The sequence below is a fragment of the Rhinopithecus roxellana genome, chromosome 17, assembly GCF_007565055.1.
Source record: "Rhinopithecus roxellana isolate Shanxi Qingling chromosome 17, ASM756505v1, whole genome shotgun sequence".
Lineage (NCBI taxonomy): Eukaryota > Metazoa > Chordata > Mammalia > Primates > Cercopithecidae > Rhinopithecus > Rhinopithecus roxellana.
The window spans coordinates 26,739,084-26,752,684 of NC_044565.1; the positions used below are offsets into that span (position 1 = coordinate 26,739,084).

Genomic DNA, 13,601 nt, shown 5'->3' on the forward strand with positions numbered 1-13,601 from the left:
GAGGAAATTAAAAGTTCTCCAATAGGCAGATATCTATATCAGGTCCAGTGAAACCACATTTATTCCAGTGTTCTATTCAGAATCTTATGACCAGCCAGTTCAATTTGAAGTTCGTTTATTTCTTTTGACAATGTTAACCAAGTACCTCCTTATATGCCAGAGGCTGTTTTAGGGACTAGGCATGCAGTAGTACAAAAAACACAACAAATCCCTTTCACACTACCTAGAGAGGGGTCCATACAGTGTTGTTCTGGATTGCCATCATAACTTAAAGGAAAATGTTCACAAAGTCTGGAGTCCTTAATGTTCTGCAAATGAAAGAGGAGGATGTCATCGAGTTCCTTGCAGCAGGAAGCCATTTAGATGGCACCAACCTTGACTTCCAAATGGAACAGCACATCTATAAAAGGAAAAGTGATGGCATCCACACCATAAATCTGAAGAAGACCTGGGAGAGGCTTCTGCTGGCAGCTCGTGCCATTGAAAACCCTACTGATGTCAGTGTCATATCTTCCAGGAATCTTGGCCAGCAGGCCATGCTGAAGTTTGCTGCTGCCACAGGAGCCATTCCAATTGCCAGTCACTTCATTTCTGAAACTTTCACTAACCAGATCCACTGGCAGCCTTCTGAAAGCCACATCTTTGGTTGTTTACTGATCCCAGGGCTGACCACAAGCCTCTCAGAGGCATCTTATGTTAACCTGCCTATCATTGTTCTGTGTAACACAGATTCTTCTTTGCACTATGTAGACACTGGCATTCCTTGCAAGAAGAGAGCTCACTCAGTAGGTCTGATGTGGTGGAGGCTGGCCCAGGAAGTTCTGAGCATGCGTGACATCATCTCCCATGAACAACCATGGGAGGTCATGCCTGATCTCTACTTCTACAGAGATCCTGAAGAGATTGAGAAGGAAGAGCAGGCTGCTGCTGAAAAAGCTGTGACCAAGGAGGAATTTCAGGTTGAAATTCCTAGCTCTTGAGTTCACTGCTGCTCAGCCTGAGGTTGCGGGCTGGTCTGAAGGCGTGCAGGTGCCCTCTGTGCCTATTCAGCAGTTGCCTACTGAAGACTGGAGCACTCAGGCTGCCACAGAAGACTGGTCTGCAGCTCCCACTGCTCAGGCCACTGAAAACATAGGAACAACCACCGAGTGGGCTTAAAGCTGTTCTTCCACAGGCTCTTAAGCAACATGGAAATAAGTCTGGTGGAAAATAAACATCATTTTCTAAAACAAACAAACAATCAAACAAAAAGACAAAAATCGCTTCTCATGGAGCTTGTGTTCTCATGGTGGGAAGCGAGACAAACAATAACTAAATAAATAAATTTGGGTGGTAATAAGTGCTAAGAAGAAAAATAAAACATGGGCAAGGGTGTGGGGATGTTGGGTTATCACAGAAGGCCTCTAGTAGGGCAGAGACTCTGGACTGTGTTCCAGGCAGTGAGAACAGCCCATGCAAGGACCCTGAGGTGGCAGTGTGCTCTGCACGTTGAGGAACAGTGAGGAAGCCAGCATGGCTGGAGTGGTGTAAGCAAGGGGCATGAGTAGGAGTTTGGATCTGGAGGTATTACAATGGAAGCCAGATCATGTAGGCTCCTATAGGCTTTGGTTAGGACTCTGGATTTTATTGTGAGTGTGGTTGAGAACCCTTGTAGCATTTTGAATAGAGACATGAAATGCTCAGTTTAATGATTTAGTGGGATCACTCTTGCTCCCCTATAGAGAATGGTCTTGGTCTTTGATGCAAACAAGTTCCATGCCTCTACATTTCTTCATCTTCAGCATATAAAAATGCAAGCTCCCCCCATTTCCTCTCACTGTAGGGGCTTTCATCTCCCTATATCTGCAAGTCTTTCTCTTGGGCTTATCTTCCACTGGTGACCTCCCTTCTCCAAACTTGTGTTGCAATTGTAGGCAAACTTCCCTGCCTAAATAGCCTTTCACCTCATCCCATCCTTAACTGACACCTATCTTGCCCCTGAGGACACAAATGTCCTTGCAACCTCTGCAGGGCAGGTTGACATGTTCCCATGTTCTTCTTCTTATACAACAGAACCAACATTTAGACTTGCCTGCTCCCACTGACCCACTGGAAGCTTTTACACTGTATGGTTTAATGGGAAGCTGCACAGACTTTGTAGTCGGACTGGACTTGAATCTCCACTGCATCCCCTTTTACTGGCTGGGTTACATTGGGCAAATTATTTCACTTAATATGAGCCTTGGTTTCCTCACCTGTAAAATACATTGGACAATTTTTGTGAAGATTACAGGAAGCAATGATTGTAAAATACCCATTATAGTGCCCAGCACTCAAAAAACCTTACTCTTCTCTTTCCTCCTGTCCCTTTGATAACCATATGACCCTCCTGTCACTTATCTGTATAGTGTGCAGGTAGAATGTGGCATTTGACTCACCTTGCTAATCCAGACTTCATCCCCATCTGTGATGGTTAATCTTAGGTGTCACCTTGAGTAGAGTAAGGAATGCCTAGAAAATTGGTAAAGCATTATTTTGTGGGTATATCTGTGAGGTTGTTTCCAGAGATGATTAAAGTATGAATCTGAGTAGACTAGGTGAAGAAGATCTGCCCTCAATGCGGGCAAGTGCCATCTAATTGGCCAGGGGTCCTGAGAGAACAAAAACAGAGGAAAGTCTAATGTATCTATCTATCTGCTTGAGCGGGGATACACTCTTCCACTCCTGTCCTTGGACAACAGAACTCCAGGTTTTCCAGCCTTTGGACTCCAGAACTTATACCAGTAGTCCTCCAGGATCTCAGATCTTACACCTCAGACTGAGAGGTATATCATCAGCTTCCCTGGTTCTGAGGCCTTTGGACATGGACTGAGCTATGCTACCAGCATCCCAGGGTCTCCAACATGGAGGTGGTCTGTTGTGGAACTCATCAGCCTCCATAAGCACATGAGCCAATTCTAGTAAATCTCCTCTCATAAATCCATATATCTATATCTAGATAGCCTATTGGTGTGTATTGCTGGAGTTTTCATAACCACATGGGAGACTTGTTTCAGAAACTCATTCCTGTAGCCATACCTTGAGCCATTTCAACTCCAGTATTTTAGTCTCTGGTCAAAATCTCCCATCTCTCCATTCATCCTTAATCCCTTTCGAGCCATCTTGTGCACTCTAGTCTCCAAGTGCTCCTTTTCCAAGGTCTGACAGCTGCATCCCTGGGCTCTACCTCCCTCCTTATTTGACCTGGACTTCCTCCTGTGAATCAGTGAGAGTTTTAGAGTTCAAGTGATAGAAACTGACTCTGGCTAACTTCAGCAGAAAAGGAACCTGCTGAAAGCATATTAACGGGTTTCAAGAACCAGTGGGAAAGTTGGAAAACAGGCTTGGAAAAGGGGTGGCATGTGTTAGGTTTGTCATTCGGTAAATATTTATTTCCTATCCTCCATCAACCTCCATAGGAGAAATATGGTGCTGGATTTTCCCACATGATTTTCTTTGGACATTGAAGCATTGGAGGAAAAGACAGTATGCCTGTAGCCTTAGAGGCATTCGTGTTTCCACTCATCCTGAGAGCTTCTGATCTCCATTATAAAAGAAGCATTCTCTGGGTAACCTGCTAGTCCCAGAAGAATGAAAGACTGGTAAAGATATCCCAGCCAGCTTATACACTGCAGCCTGAAACAGATATCCCCAGGTAACTGGCTTGTGTATGAGCAAGAAACAATGATTTTTATTATAGGTCCCTGAGATTTTATGATTGTTTATTATACAGCATTGTGTGAGCAGCTGGTGGACCAAGTAGTCCTGGTAGAACCAAGGATGGGCGGGGAGCAGGACCCATGACTAAGCATGCCATAAAAACTAGTTGATAAGGATATGTCTTCTTGCTCCTTTTGCTGTTGCCACTGCTGGACTCTCAACTCCACCAGTATGAATGTGTTCTAAGCCAGTGCTTTTCACACTTTAATATGTATGAATCATGTGGGATCTTGTTAAAATGCAGATTCAGTACATCTGGGTGGGCCCTGAGATTCTGCATTTCTTTTTTTTTTTTTTTTTTTTTTTGAGGCGGAGTCTCGCTCTGTCGCCCGGACTGGAGTGCAGTGGCCAGATCTCAGCTCACTGCAAGCTCCGCCTCCTGGGTTTACGCCATTCTCCTGCCTCAGCCTCCCGAGTAGCTGGGACTACAGGCGCCCGCCACCTCGCCCGGCTAGTTTTTTTTTTGTATTTTTAGTAGAGACGGGGTTTCACCGTGTTAGCCAGGATGGTCTTGATCTCCTGACCTCGTGATCCGCCCGTCTCGGCCTCCCAAAGTGCTGGGATTACAGGCTTGAGCCACCGCGCCCGGCTGAGATTCTGCATTTCTAAGGCTCCCAAGTGATGCCAATGCTACTGGCCCCAGACAGATGGGAATATCCAAATGGGTGAATCTAGGTCACGTGTCCCCGCCTTGGCTATTAGGTGACAGGCAGAGGGATGACCCTTCTGTGGTGGGTCAGGGAGCACTGTATCCCAGTAGTGCTATTCAATGGGAAATGAGAATAGCAACTAAAAATATTACAGATGTCTATTCCAGACTCCCTATTAAATCACTTTAACACTTCTCTTGCTCTTGGTCCTGCTATTGCACTTGTTCTGCAACTCCTGATCTTGGATCAATCCTCTGGCTACCTTCATCACTTTTACCAACTTATTCATTCATTTAAAACATATTTTCTGAATTCCGATAATATGCCAGCCATCAGGGATAATTTGGTAAAAAAAAAAAAAAGAAGAAGAAGAAGAAGAAGAAGAAGAAGAAGAATGAAGATCCCCTTGTGGCTTATATTCTAGTGGAAAAAACAGACATTCTAAAAAAAAAAGTTAAATGAATCCAGGGTGCTAAATGTGCTATGAAGAGAATATCATGAGTAACTAGGGGCAGCTTACATGAGATAAGTTAAGCTGAAGTCTGAATTATGAGCTCAGAGAATAGCTGAAAGAAAAATGTTCAAGGCTGAGAGACCAAGTGCAAAGTCTTGAGGCAGGGAAGGTCTCGGCTTTGAAAAACAGAAAGGAGGCCAATGAGACTAGGGTTATTGAGCAAGAGGGAGGGAAGTGCTGAATTAGGGTGGAGAAGTGGTCAGAGGCCAAGCACACAGGGAAAGCTAAGGAATTTAGATTTTATTCTGAATATAACAGGGAGCACTGGAGGATATTTAAGTAACAGCAGAAGATGAATCCATATATATTCTGAAAGCTCACTTAGGTCACTGAATGGAGAATGGGTTGTAAGGGCAAGAATAGAAAGCAGGAGACCAACAGAGAGAGTGGCAGTGGTCCAGGTGAGAGATGCTTGTGGCCTGGCTCCTATCTTTTTTCTGCTGTGTGAGAAAGCCACAGACTTCTCCCATTTAAGAGTAATCCCTCCACCTGAATCACTCATCATCTTCTCTGCTTTTATTAATTCTCCCTGTTTCCTACCTTCAATCTCTTTCCTTCCTTTGGGTCTGTCTCCTCAGCATACTAACATATTCAGATCTCTTACACATAAAAAATAACAGTATTAAGAGGTGGGACCTTTAACAGATGGTTAGGCTTCACCATCACTCCTTCTGCCATGTAAGAGTAGAGTGAGAAGATGGCTATCTATGAGGAAGTAGGCCCTCGTTAGACACTGAAACTGCCGGTGCCTTGATCTTGGGCTTCCCAGCTTCCAGAACCTCACGAATGGATTAATGCCATTATTGTAGGAGTGGGTTAGTTATCTTGGGAGTGGCTTTCTGATAAAACAATGAGTTCAGCCTAATTTCCTCTCTCTGCCTCATGCACTTGCCTCTGCCTTCCATCCATCCTCTTTGGGATGACCCTCACCAGGTGCTAGCACTATGCTCTTAGACTTCCCAGCCTCTACAACAGTGAACAAAATAAATCTCTTTTCTTTATAAATAACCTAGTCTGTGGTATTCTGTTATAGCAGCACAAAATAGACTTAAGACACTTACATTCTACAATACCACTCATTGTGTGTTCTCTTCCTATCTCTCTGGCAGTTTCTTTTCAGTTTGTGTTTTCATCTTTCTTGTCCATGCCACTATCCACATCCTGTCACTCATCATCTGAGGTTGCAGTCTCCTTACTCTGACCTCCCTTCCTCTACCAGAGTCCTCCTCCACATCATTGTGTGCTTTGGTTTCTAAAGAGGATGGGTTAAAAGATATAGTGACATATTGGTGTAATTCAGAAACACAACTATTTGTTTAAAGGATGATGTGTTTTAAGAATGATTCCTGTTTACTCTCTGGAAGGCTAAGCCTCAGGAGACATCAGTTTGGCATTCAGACTGTCCACTTGCAATATAAGAGCTGCTGGACAGCTTAAGTATTTTCAGATGTAGACCCTGGGATTGTCTGCACCAGCTGATCTAATTACTACCTTACCTATACCTAGCTTTATACCTTGGTGAAGAATTATCTTGGTATAGTCATTCCTGCATCCAATCACAGCAGGAACCTCAGGTAAACAATTCCTTCAATGAGAGTAATGGCTCTGCCGTATCAACCAATCCCAATCTTGGTTCATACACTACAGAGAACAGCAGCAATTAAAGTGACATTTTAATAACCAGGCATAAGATATTTTTATTATAAGGATTGCTGAAATTCCTCAATTCATAATTACTATGGTCTGAATATTTGTGTTCCTCCAAAATTCATATGTTGAAATCCTAACTCCAAGGTAATTGTATCAGAAAGTGATTAGTGCCCTTATTTTAAAAAGCCTAAGAGAGTTCCCTCCCTCCCTTGCCATGTAAGAGTAGAGTGAGAAGATGGCTGTCTATGAAGAAGCGGGCCCTTGTTAGACATTGAATCTGCTGGTACCTTGATCTTGGACTTCCCAGCTTCCAGAACTGTGAGAAATAAACATCTGTCATTTATAAGCTACCTAGTCTATGGTATTTTGTTATAACAGTCTGAACAGACTAAGAAAATAATTTTATTACTGGCTTCATGAAAAATATTCCCAGGGTTGCCTCCAGGGAGATATTCTGGGAATCCAATGTAAGCAAACCTGGTCACTGATTTCTAAGGGGCAACTCTGTCTATGTCTCCCCGTGAGACTGTAAATCCTGAAAGCAGGGAAGATGTCATTTAATTTCTGTTACTCTAGCATCTGGCAAAGTGACTGGAATTTAGTAGCTACTTAATAAATATTTGTTGAGTATTTGTATATTTGACTGAATATACAAACTAATAACAGCCAGACCATATATAAGAATAGAATCCTTAGCTGCATGTGGTGGCTCATGCTTTTAATCTCAGCCCTTTGGGAGGTCAAGGTGGGAGGACTGCTTGAGCCCAGGAGTTTGCGGCTGCAATGAGCTATGATCATGCCACCGCAGTCCAGCCTGGGCAACAGAGCAAGATCCTGTCTCTATTTTTAAAAAGCAGAACTTTGACTCACAACCAGTAGTAATCTTCCCAGGAAATCAACCCATACCTACAATAACCAGTCCAGGAAGCTAGCCTGCTATGGCAGACTTGTAGGAAGCCAGATTGCTATCTCTAATAACAATCTAAGAAACCAAACAGTAATCCTTATAATAATCAGCCCCAAATGGCTAGGACTTTAATAACTTGACAGCTTCCCTAATTTTTGTCTTTTCTTGCAACTTAGGACTAACCAGAGAAAACCAGATATTCCCCCCTAACAACTCCTGTAAGATGCCCAGCTTCCAGTTAGCCCTCCAACAGTTTCCTATGCCAACAGCCTCCAATCAGGGCACACCTGAAGCCTTCCTTTCTTCTCCATTATAAGATTTTCCCACTCTTCTGCCTGCCTTTGAGTCTGCCAAAACACAAAACAGTGGCTGACTCCCTTGCTATAGCAAGTTCAGAATAAATATCCTTTGCTTGTTCTCATTTGATTAGTCTTCATTTATTTTCACAAGTAAATGCCACTGGAGACTTAGGACAGACCTGGACCTGCCATGGTGACAAGGTAGAGCCTTAGGATTGGAAAGGGGTTATGGAGAGATGTAACCTGGATAGCTGTTGGAACCTGACTTCCTCAGGTTATTTACCTCTACACTCTCTTTTCCCATTAAAAAAATCCTGAACCTTCAAGGCATTTGTTTGAAAGCAGAATCTTTTGATAAGAGACAGCCAGCTGACTCTGCAGTTCCCAGTGGCCCCTTGAGCTTCATCTTTCACAGGTAGTAGGCTCAATTTGATGACTCCTGTCACTACCATGCTGGTCCATGTTCAAGGGTCCTCAGAGACTCCTTCCCTGGGTCGTTGCCCTTAGCACAGCTCCAGCAAGCTGGGGTTTCATAATTTTTTTTTTTTTTAGATGCAGTCTTTTTCTGTTGCCCAGACTGGAGTGCAATGGCACAATCACTGTTCACTGCAACCTCTGCCTGCCAGGTTCAAGCAATTCTCCTGTCTCAGCCTCCTGAGTAGCTGGGATTATAGGCATGTACCACATGCCCCGCTAATTTTTGTATTTTTAGTAGAGGAGGGGAGGAGGGGTTTTGCCATGTTAGCCAGGCTGGTCTCAAATGCCTGACCTCAGGTTATCCACCCGCCTGGGCCTCCCACAGTGTTGGGATTATAGGCGTGAGCCACAGCGCCCAGACCATAATGTTTTTACAAATTAAAAAATGTCACCAGAACCTGCATTCTGGCTTCAGGTAAGTCTACGTTAATAGTAACCTCTTGGCCGGGCGTGGTGGCTCATGCCTTTAATCCTAGCACTTTGGGAGGCTGAAGTGGGCAGATCATGAGGTCAGGAGTTTGAGACCAGCCTGGCCAACATAGTGAAACTCCGTCTCTACTAAAAACACAAAAATTATCCAGGGGTGGTGGTGCACGCCTGTAATCCCATCTACTCAGGAGGCAGAGCAGGAGAATCGCTTGAACCTGGGAGGTGGAGGGTGCAGTAAGCTGAGATCACACCACTGCACTCCAGCCTGGGTGACAAAGCGAAACTCCATCTCCAAAAAAAAAAGTAATCTTCCGGTTCATTGGCTCTGGTTCTTCTTCAAATAGGGCCTCATTTCTTCTTTACTCCAGGTAGTGGTGATATTAAAAATATTTAGCACCTGGAATGACAAGTGCATGGACCAATCAAAACAGGGGCTCAAGCTGTACCAGGCATTAATCCTTTAGTTTTTGGATCCTGGGAAGGTCTGGGTAGCAGAAGGTAATGGGGATGAAGGGGGAAGGGTGCTTGGGGCATTGGCTGTTTACCAATGAATATGAAAGTATCTCAGTATTTTTTTTTTTTTTTTTTTGAGATGGAGTCTCGCTTTGTCATCCAGGCTGGAGTGCAGTGGCACGATCTCGGCTCACTGCAAGCTCTGCCTGCCGAGTTCACGCCATTCTCCTGTCTCAGCCTCCTGAGTAGCTGGGACTACAGGCGCCCGCCACCACGTCCGGCTAATTTTTTGTATTTTTAGTAGAGATGGGGTTTCACCGAGTTAGCCAGGATGGTCTCGATCTCCTGACCTTGTGATCCGCCCGCCTCGGCCTCCCAAAGTGCTGGGATTACAGGCGTGAGCCACTGCGCCCGGATGTATCTCAGTATTTTAACAACCAGAACAGCATTCGTGTACACCAGATGAATGTCAGACCTGCCTTCAGGTATTTCTGGGAGTTGTCAGTTTGTTGTAGTCAACATAGGCTGCCATAACAAAATACCTTAGACTGGGTGGCTTAAACATTTATTTCTTATAGCTCTGGAGGCTGGGAAGTGTAAGATCAGGGCACTAGCAGACTCAGTGTCTGGCGAGGGCCCACTTCCTGGCTTGTAGATGGCTACCCTCTTGCTGTGTCTTTACATGGTAAAGAAAGAGCAATCTCTCCTCCTCTTAAAAGGGCACTAATCCCATCATTGGGACTCTACCCTTATGACCTCATCTATATCTAATTATCTCCCAAAGGTCCCACCTACAAATACCATTACACTGGGGGTTAGGCCTTCCACATATGAGGTTTTTCTTTTGTTTTGTTTTTGAAATGGAGTGTTGCTCTGTTGCTCAGGCTGGAGTGCAATGGTGCGATCTCTGCTCACTGTAACCTCTGTCTCCTGGGTTCAAGCAATTCTCCTACCTCAGCCCCCCCGTAGCTGGGATTACAGGTGCACGCCACCACATCTGGCTAATTTTTGTGTTTTTAGTAGAGATGGGGTTTCGCCATGTTGGCCAGGCTGGTCTTGTACTCTTGACCTCAGGTGATCCACCCGCCTCAGCCTCCCAAAGTGTTGAGATTACAGGTGTGAGCCACTGTGCCTGGCCAACATATGAGTTTTGAGGCGACCCAAACATCCAGTCCTTAACACAGTCCTTCATACAGAATGTCCCCAAGCAGCCCAGCCAACAGTCACATGATGGGTGCTGGGCAATGTCACCACTCCAGCAGTGGACAGCCTCTCCCGCAGGTACACTGGCCTCTGCTGGGCACGACTGCGGTTTCTCCTGTGTGGTTTTATCTCTGAAGCACTAATTCCTCCATTAGCCTCTATAGCTGTTTCTGCTCTTGCCTGACAGACCTTATGTTCTTCTGTGGATGTCCAAGTTGCCTTGGGAAATCTCTGGGCACCACCACCAAAGTCTTTGAGCCCTCAAACTGCCTGGATTTTCCAGACATTTAAGGTAAAATCAGGGAGAAGAATGCCTCTTTTTCTCTTTAAATCTCTTTTGTGAGAGGAGTACCAAAAGGGCATTTATGTATTTATTCACTGAACATTGAGGGCAACTATATGTCAGGCATAATTCCCGGTGTTACAGCTAAAGTGAAAAAGACAGGCTCCCTGCTTTCATGACACATTCTAATGGGTGGAGACAGAATGTAGACAAACATATGTAATGTCAGCTAATAACAGGTATAAGAATAAAGCAGAGTCATGGGTTGGAGAATGATGGAGTATGTGGGGTATGCCTGCTGTTTCATATCTTAGACTGGATGGTCAGAGAAGACCTCTGACATTTGATCAGGAAACTTAATCAAATAAAAGTGTGAGCAATGGGGGATATATGGGAACATAGCAAATGCAGACTCTGTAGCAGTGTGCACATGCTACAGTGTTTTATGGTTTTAATGACCAGTTCCTTCACTTTTTCCTGATGTCTGCCCTTTGTCTTATGCTTGCCTTCTCAAACCTCAATTAAGATATTTTTTTCTATAATTGACAGGTTTTTTTGTCTATCATCTTTGTTTATCCAGAAACAAAGAGAGAAAAGAAGAAAGACAAGGATGGGAGGAAGAGAAGCAAAAGGAGGAGGAGGAGAAGGTGGCAGCAATAACAATGGATGTAGGAGGAGGAAAGGAGGGCATAATTGCTCCTTCTTTCATTGCCTTTTGGCTCCTAGATGAAGAAAGGGCTGCACCATGAGAAGGGCAAGTCCAGTCTGAGCATTCTCTTGGGCCTGTGGGTAAGTTAGATGTGGGGCAGCAGAAATCTGCTCCATTTTGAGTTGTCTGGCGTGTTTATGCACTCATTTGGTGCAGTCCTGCTATGGGGATTGATAGCCAGGAAACTGCACCATGAGTCCCAGGTATAGGATCCTCTGTTCAAAGTATATGGGTAGGTCTCATGTTCTGTATGGGCTTCCACTTATGTTTTCCCATTCTCAGGACCCTCAGCTCCTTTTGGCAGCAGCATCTTAATACCTGCTGCCACTAGAGGGAAACATTGCCAGGAGCACTTGCTTGGCCATAGTAGGTTGGTACCAGCAGACAACATTCCTGTTTCCTAGCACAGTGCCTGGAACCTAGAAAGTACTCAGTAAACCTTTGATCAGGAGGTACTGTGCTTCAGGATGGAAACCAGGATTCTGGTAACTAGGAACACATTCCCCTCATGGGAAGTTTAAAACTGGCAAGCTGTGTGTAGGCATGTGCCTGTAGTCCCAGCTACACAAGAGGCTGAGGTGGGAGGATTGCTTCAGCCTAAGAGTTTGGGTCCAGCCTGGGCAACATAGTAAGACCTTATGCCTAAAAAAAGATAAAAATAAAAAATAGCATAGAACTAGAACTTACGTAATTGCTTCCTTTAGTTTAACATGTCAATGTTCTCTAGCAACAAAGTGTTGGTTTCACTATTCATTGCAACAAGGGAGAACACACACCACGGGAGATCATGAGATACCTCCATATTGGGATGTTATTAGGAGTTAATAGGATTTGCCTTGTGTTAGGTGATTTTAGGGGGAAAGTTTAAAAGGCCAGTGCTTTTCTGTGAATTGGATGCTGTCCAGATGAGGGAGTAATTCCATGATTGGGCATCTTAACAAATTTTATCTAGAAGAAAAGAATACAGTGATGGGCTTGGCGCAGTGGCTCATGCCTGTAACCCCAGCACTTTGGGAGGCCAACGCGGGTGGATTGGTTGAGCCCAGGAGTTCAGGACCAGCCTGGGCAACATGGCGAAACTCCATCTCTACCGAAAAAAAAAAAAAAAAAAATTAGCTGAGCATGGTGGCATGTGCCTGTGGTTCCAGCTACTCAGGAGGCTGAGGTGAGAGGATCACTGGAGCTGACAAAGTCGAGGCTGCAGTAAGCCATGATCATGCCACTGCACTCCAGCCTAGGTGACAGTGAAAAAAAAAAAAAACCACAGTGATGATAGAGTTATAATTGATTTTAAAAAGCAGCAATCAAATTAACTGGAAAAGGGAGGTGTTTGATTTGCACAGTAACGTTGTTTTTGTATGTGCTTAGGTAAGATTATGAAATGGTCTTGTCATGTCTTGTTTCTTCAGTCACAGAAAGACCTTGTGTGATGTTGGTGTTCTGTGAGATTGTTTATGCTCAATAGGAGAATATTGAGGGATGATGGTGAATGCCAGGCCAGCTTGTGACAATACTGAGGGTTAATTACCTGTGTCAGATCAGTTCCCTGGCACCCTAGATTTGTTTTCTGAGTCCTCCATTTGGTCAAGGGCAAAGTCAGGCCACAGGACCATTAATCTATGATATTCAGATTTTCACTATTACTAAATTTATGCTGATCTGGAGGATGTGGTCTGTAGTTGGGTTAATTACACCTTCTGTTGTAGGATTTGTTGAATCATACAATATGACAATGGCTGTGCAGAAACTAGGGCTGTGGACAGGATACATCGACCAAGTGCAAAAGAAGCAATTACCACAAACAAAATGATTATCCATCTTTGTAAAAAGTCTTGAAGCCAGAGGCCCAAATTATAAAGTCCTGGTAATGAAAACATGCCCCAGAATCCAGCTGAGTCTGTTTTTAGGGAGCCAGGAGGCTTTTCTCTTTTCAGTTTACTCATGTTCTACTGGCTCTGTAGTATGCTCTACCGGCCCTGAAGTATGTGACTATGGCGACAAGTGCTGCTAAATACAAACTCCTTCTTGGCCAGCTAAGAAGAAATCAAGGGTTATATGATTATCCATGAAAACTGTGGCTAAGGAATTCAAATTTAAGTGGTTTTCTGAGCTGCTATAGCAGAAGTTTTGCCATCGATGGGGTCTGCTAAGGTCAGAGACCTCTTTTGGACCTCTTTTTTGTTGTATTATCTTTGTTGTGGGAATTTCATTCACAGAATACCCATGAAAAGTGAGTCGGTTATCCCTCCTGGGTGTTATCCCAAGTAGTGATTCTGTGCTTGCTTCATT

At 44.3% G+C, this 13,601-nt stretch overlaps 1 pseudogene; it reads left to right on the forward strand.

Moving 5' to 3' along the window:
* Positions 1-278: 278 nt before the first annotated feature.
* Positions 279-1,158, forward strand: LOC104661374 (annotated as a pseudogene).
* Positions 1,159-13,601: the final 12,443 nt, after the last annotated feature.